The sequence below is a fragment of the Branchiostoma lanceolatum genome, chromosome 3 (genome assembly GCF_035083965.1).
Source record: "Branchiostoma lanceolatum isolate klBraLanc5 chromosome 3, klBraLanc5.hap2, whole genome shotgun sequence".
Lineage (NCBI taxonomy): Eukaryota > Metazoa > Chordata > Leptocardii > Amphioxiformes > Branchiostomatidae > Branchiostoma > Branchiostoma lanceolatum.
Window position 1 is genome coordinate 14,631,397 of NC_089724.1, and position 6,751 is coordinate 14,638,147.

A 6,751-nucleotide genomic window follows, 5' to 3' on the forward strand; every position below is an offset into this window, starting at 1 on the left:
TAGAGAGTGAACATATCGAAGAACAATACATCTCGCACGAGCTGTAACTTGTGGTAAAAGTTTTGGCGTGTTAAAATGTGTGTACACAAAAAAAGTGCGAACGTTTCGACTCGATGGGTTCAAATGCACAATAATCAATCCTTTCTTTATATCTATATTAGATTTTATATCTCTATATCTATATCGTAGTGTAGAATTCGGTGTTCTGGATACAAGTTTGTCAAATCTACTTTCCACCAACAAGACCGTTTTTGTCAGAGTTAACTGAAAGTGACGTTGAATGGTAGAGTGTCTAGTCTAGCGGACACGAGATCGAGAGCTGACAGGTTTGATTCCTTTCATTCCTGGCTAGACGTTGTGTCCTTCACTTTACACGACTTTCCTCACTCCACACAGGTGTAAGATGGGCACCTCACTTGGGGAGGTAAAAGGCGATGGAAGGAGAGGGATGGGCTCTACCTTTCAATACCGTGCCCCAGACACAGTGTATGACACTCCTACGGCCTCAAAAGGGCTATGTTATTTCCGTCTATATGGTTTGTTGGATGTATTAACTAGTCTTACAACCAGCGCTTTTCCTTTGAACACTTGCAACATGAAAAAAGCTTTATGATGAAGCTGATGCTGTTTCACAAATTGAGGAAAAAAATACAGCAAAAAGACAATACAGCAGAAAAAGGTAATGAGAGTACAAATTGCCATTTCCTGATATAGATAACAGCCGAGACTCATATTATTGATTTAAATTGACTGTAAATCATTTGGTTGTATACATGAACCTTTCGCACAAAATGACACGGGCAGATACACAACAATCGGACGTGTGCGATCGATACAACAACGGCATATCATCATTAAATTCTTCATTTTACTTCCGTGATATTTCTTAAAATAGTCCATGTAATTATAAGAAAGAGGGCCGGCAAATCGTTTTTCATTCTTTTGTGGGGCTGTGTTCCATATGTCATGAAATATCGAAGATGAATTCCATTTTGTGGTGACATGTCCTGATTACAGTGAAGAGAGAGAAGCGCTGATACAAACTATCGTCACGAAGACACACTTCTCCTAATCTGGTACACAGACCCATATTTTCCATGTGCTGTTGTCATGTCCACCTCCAATATCCGTCTACATAGGTCAACTTCTCTGTACTTCATTCCAAAAGCGAGACCAAATCATCCTTACATGACGAAATTGTATACTGTTGTCGATTATATTTTGTGGTTCTAAATGTAGCATAGATTAGCATTACAGCACTGTTGTTTAATAACTGTGCATTGTGCCACGTATAAAATAACAATTGTCGAGCAATAAAGTCTATTCATTCGTAATCGTCTCCTGTTCGCGATTTGAACCCGGGAAGGCAAAATAGGATTTACAATCCACCCACTCAAAAAAATAAAACTCCACACAGACTCTCTTAACAAGATACGCACCTGTTTGTTGTCAAATAGCGCACTTCACTAACGGTAGCGGATATGATATTAAAGGTAGTGTTTGTGCTTACTGGTTCACACGACATGCCGTCTGTTGTGCTGTTATTATAGTCGGGTTGTCTACTTTATCATAAAACGGAACTATAAATAAGAGTTATTTTGTTATTTCAATGGTTTGAGGACAACACTTTAAGATAACATGTTTATCAGTTGTTCTCGGTAAGTGGAGGTAGGGGTAGAAATATGTTATTGTTTCTTCAATAATATCTTTGAATATTTTCTCTTTTGGCCATGTTGATTTGATTTGATTAAATAGATGACATCTGCACGCGCATAAATTTCTAAAGAATATTTCAGAAAATGGATACTAATGTCGTAGAAGAACAAAGCCATTTTCATAGTCAAAGAAGAAGATGTGAAATAACAAAAATAAAGAAACTATTGTTCAGTATACCATACCCTGTATGTTGAGCTTTGTTCATCCTTCCTGACCTGGATTTCAAAATGAAGGCAATTTTCTTTTTTTGCCAAACTGTTATCTATTCGCACGCCCGCATCAGTTTTGGGGCCCCCAGAGGATGTGATCCATATGATCAAATCAACATGGCCTGATGGAGAGATACCGCATGTCACAGAGTCGCGGTAAATAGGGGCCATTTGATGTCGTTACAGAATTGTTTAGCAGATATCCGTTTTCTCACTTACAATGTGTGCCTGGAAATAGTACCTACGTTAGTAAAAACATATCAATAAGATGAACAAGTATTAGATGCATTATTACTATTTACATCGAAATCAATGAGACGTAAAAGCTACATATTCATTTAGTATCGTTTCATACAGAGTGTGATCTCATAATGTATGGGATTCAAGGAACATATACTGGATTTTTGGATTCGAATCAGTACGATTGTTGTTGTCGGAGCAGAAGAGGAATTATTATCTTATATCTATATGAATGCGGGCCGATATAGCGGGGGGATGTAGCTCAGTGGTAGAGCGCACGCTTTGCATGTGTGAGGCCCCGGGTTCGATCCCCGGCATCTCCAGCGGAGTCTTTTTTATCAATATGAAAATCTTTTCAAGGCGACAATTTTGCACCGACGCAAACTCACTTTATAAATATCAACGAATGCATTTTTGCATGGATTGAATCGCTTCTCTATTCAACACTACCAAAAAGGTAGACGGATTGAGTGGATTGACTGGTTATTGTATTTCATAATCTAATATTAATGTAGCTTAATTATTCAGATTTTGACAGGATACGTACTTGGGAGAATGTTCACCCTCTGAAACATGACAATAAATAATGTTAGATATTAGAAATAGTTCAATTGTCCTGTATGTACAAGTTGCCATAAATCATACCCGTTGCAATGGTCGCGCAATATGAGTTCTTCTTCTTCTATTACAAACATAAATGCACTTTTTGTACCACCTCGGGACCAATATTTAAGAAAATAAGCTATTCTGTAACATCCATATTGATGTAACAAAAACCTGCTGGTCGGTAAAAGTAACAGCGCTCTAGAGATTGATGGCAGTGCTTAAAGTAGGACATACTTGTCCGGACCTGTGCTGGAAGAGCGATCAGCCTGGCTAAGAGGCAGACCCTGCAGCTATTTTGTGGCCGGGGTTCGCGGCTGGGAGGAGGGGCGGAGAGAGACATCGGGAGGACCGTGCACTTGAGTCCGCGGGACGCCGCGAATGTCAGGCCCGCCTCCCCGGTCATTCTTCCCGTAACCTTTGGTTAAAGTGAACGGGTCAGGACGTCTGTCAAGAGACGGTAGAGTCGCGGCACTTGGGGCAGCCCGCGGGCGGAGTACAGCCGCCGTGATGCATGAGACAGGGGATGGGAAAATCGCAACCATTACTCCGCTCCAGGCGTTTTCTTCTCTTACCCGTGGCACCGCTGGGGATTCGGTAACACGATGTCTTTCCCAGGCCGTCTCACTACACAATATTGCAAACAGACTTCTCTCAGTGACTTTTCCCTTCTTCAGAAGGGTCGCAGGCTGGCGGAGTCAAACAGCGCACAACTTGTTACACGCCCCATTAGGTACCGGACCCGGTCACACTCCCGAGCCCAAACCCTCCGCACAAACGCCCTCACCTCTGCTCTCACCCATGTACCTTCTTGGCGAGCTCAGCTTCCTCGCGATATTTCCAAGGATTCGGTTCTTTGGCTGTCTGTTAGGTCTAACATCCGCTGGTAGATGGTTTCAAACCTCAGCGGAAGTGCCTTGAGTAGGGTATACAACCTTTTAAGTTCTACCGAGAGTTCAGAACTGTGTCATTTTGAACAAATCCTTCTTTCATCTCTGTCTAGTGTAGCTCTGTACTTATTCCCTTTGCTGGATAAGGATCAAAGAAAGCTGACTTTGAATCAGTGTAAATTCCGGATGTACAGCGTCTCAGTCTGTATCATTCCGGTTTTGCGTAATACAAAGCGGTTTCTCACTTTGCCCCAAGTTCCAACAATTTGCTTGTATTCAAACTTGCATTTGCTAAGGATGACGAGGAAAAGGCATGGTCATACTCTTAACTAGTATTGGTTCGTTTTGCTACATGAAAGATAAAAATGGAAATTTCCTTTCATTGTAATTCTCTGTGTAAAAGGTCCGTGTGTCGATTTTTTTGTTGAAAAAAGTTTATTCAAAAGGAAATTATGACCTTTTCGCACCCTTTGTTTGAGACGTGTGCTTATGATTGATGGGATTTATGATCGATGTTTCTGTTGCTCATTCTAAAACTTTAAAAGCAGCCCATTAGGTAACACCATTCACTGACATGTCAATCATGATTATCTACCATTGAACTCACTAAAACGAAAGCCAATTTCCGGTTGATATGTCTAAATAATACATTTTGAGTTCGAATCAAGTTTTCATATCACATTGATAAGCCGCATTCTAAGATGCATTTTTTTCTGCTAATGATCGCTTCCAAGTTCATATTTGCTAGAAAAAACAAACACATTTCCGCCACTCTCTGGAGGGGCCATTTCCTCCCTACGTAATTACGCGGTGTTTGGGCAAATCGCTGCTTTTAGTACGTATACATACATTCTTAACGGCACACCTGCCGAGTTCAAGCTGCTTAAATCTGACTTGACGTGCCCAGGTGAGTGAGTTATGGGCGATGAAAGGGTTTGGGAATAGACCTTAATTGATTTAATATCGCCTTTCCATCTAATCGGCTCGCGCGGGTTCGTGTGTTTGCGGCGCGAGCTGCTCTTTCCAGAGTCGCGAACGAATTAAGGGATGAAGCCTCGACTGGGGACGCCCCGTCAGGGATAAACTCCGCAAAAAATCACGCAGCTCGGGTTTAAAAGCACGTCTCGTGGTATAGATTGATGCATCATTATCGGTGTTTTAGTCATTAGAACCTGTTATGTACCAGGACAGGTTGTGGGAAAGTAGGTGATCGATGTTGTGGATAGTGAGAAATGGAAAAAAAAAACTGTGTGGCGTGAGAGAAAAGTACATATGTGGTAAATGATAGCATCTTCCCGTTACATTGGTATAGATCGATGCATCATTATCGCGATGTTTTAGTCATTAGAACCTGTTATGTACCATGTCTGGATGTGGACAGGTTGTATGGAGAAAAGTAGGTGATCGATCTTGTGTGGTGAGAGAGAGAATTGGGAAAACTTTGTAGCGTGAGAGAAAAGTACACAAGTGGCAAATGATAGCATATGCTCGGGATATTGATCTGGCAATGTACTGAAGTATCTACACGCGTACACAATGTGCTGAAGTATCAACAATACTGATAACAGGAGGTCCTTTTAACAAAGGAAAGGCAAAACCATGAGCATTAACATTGCGTACTTAGCTGGGCTTTTTTTAACTAGTGCATGATATAGTATTTTTGTATTGTTTGATTTAACATGCATTTTGTGAGTACTTGAAAGCCATACTCTTTTGTGTGCCAAGAATAGAATAACGACAGGATTATGGCTAATAAATCTGAATTAGTAGGTTTGTACCGTGAAGTTATGTCAACTGCCCAAACTGCACACACATACATGCCTGGTACCGCACATCGTGATGTGCTGTTAAAGATGCTAATAATCAATGTAGGATGATCGTGACAATCTGGGTTGCTAAGTCTTCATGATACTGTATTGACATTTACATGCGCAAGCCCTTTTTCCTATACCTATGTAACTTTTTAACTGTTCTGACATTTATACACAGAAAGAAAAAAACGTAACTGCTCCAAAGTCCCTTTATTTTGGTGGTACCAGTAAACACACACTGGCCGAGTATAAACAAATATGACAGCTTATCTACACGTTAATACAACACAACGACGTCGCATATTCACTCTCTGAATATTGTTTGTTATGGGATGCGATTTTGTAGATACAGCTTGTGTAAAGAAATGAAAAAGTGACTTTGAACACTGTCCTAATTGAGGACCTTTAAAACATTGATTGTTACCAACCATTCGCACATCTACTGTAAACAGATATCCCTGAAACCCTGAATCTTGAGGTTTCCTGTCTGTTCTCCCAGTTCCTACAACATTTTCGGGAACTGTGCTTTCAGCGGAAATACTTGCGGGCGTCTAAATCTATCGGTGGAAATTCTAGATCTACCAGGTCTAGTTTTATTTCCGCAAGGTCGCGACTGGCGTTCAAGGTATATAAAAAGTATCGTAAAGGACGTTAAACCCGAAGGTATGTGTTATCTTGAATGCCATTGGCGTATTTGAAATGCCCAACCAATTGCCGTTTTTGACGTTAATGATAACTGATCTGGGACTCAAAATACCCGATGGCAGTAAATCAAAATAACTCTAACCACGCATCCTGAGCCCGCATTTCGCGTGGTCTTACCATTCCACAGAAACAGTTAACGTCATGTTGATGGTATGCTACTCCCCGGTGGGGTATATGTGCTTGTCCTGTCGTTCCCAGTATTCGTTCTTGAACTGGGACCATGGGAAAAAGTTTCTGCGGTTTGGGAAAGTTGCAGTTTTCGGTGGGACACGAAACCTCGGGGGATGGTTGACAATGGCGGGAATGTAGCGTGGTAAACACGGTGGGCTGGGGAAGTCATCGGGACACTGTCCTGCGGTCACATCGTGCTCACGATGAAAACTCGTTCTGTTAAAATGTTCATCCTATTACAGAGAAATCTCACTGGGTGTCGTTATTTTCGATGGAACCGTAGTAGGTTTGTTAGAAGTGTTATCATGATAGAGATACTGGTCTGATTTTTGCATCATTGAAGTTGCGAAACTGAAAAGTAGAAAATAACATCGATTTTATGATATGGATCATTTCATATCTGGGA

General features: G+C 41.1%; 1 non-coding gene across 1 annotated transcript; it reads left to right on the forward strand.

Moving 5' to 3' along the window:
• The first annotated feature begins 2,416 nt into the window (after positions 1-2,416).
• On the forward strand, positions 2,417-2,488 carry Trnaa-ugc (transfer RNA alanine (anticodon UGC)). The gene has a single exon. It is a non-coding gene; the product is annotated as a tRNA-Ala (tRNA).
• The last annotated feature ends 4,263 nt before the right edge of the window (positions 2,489-6,751 follow it).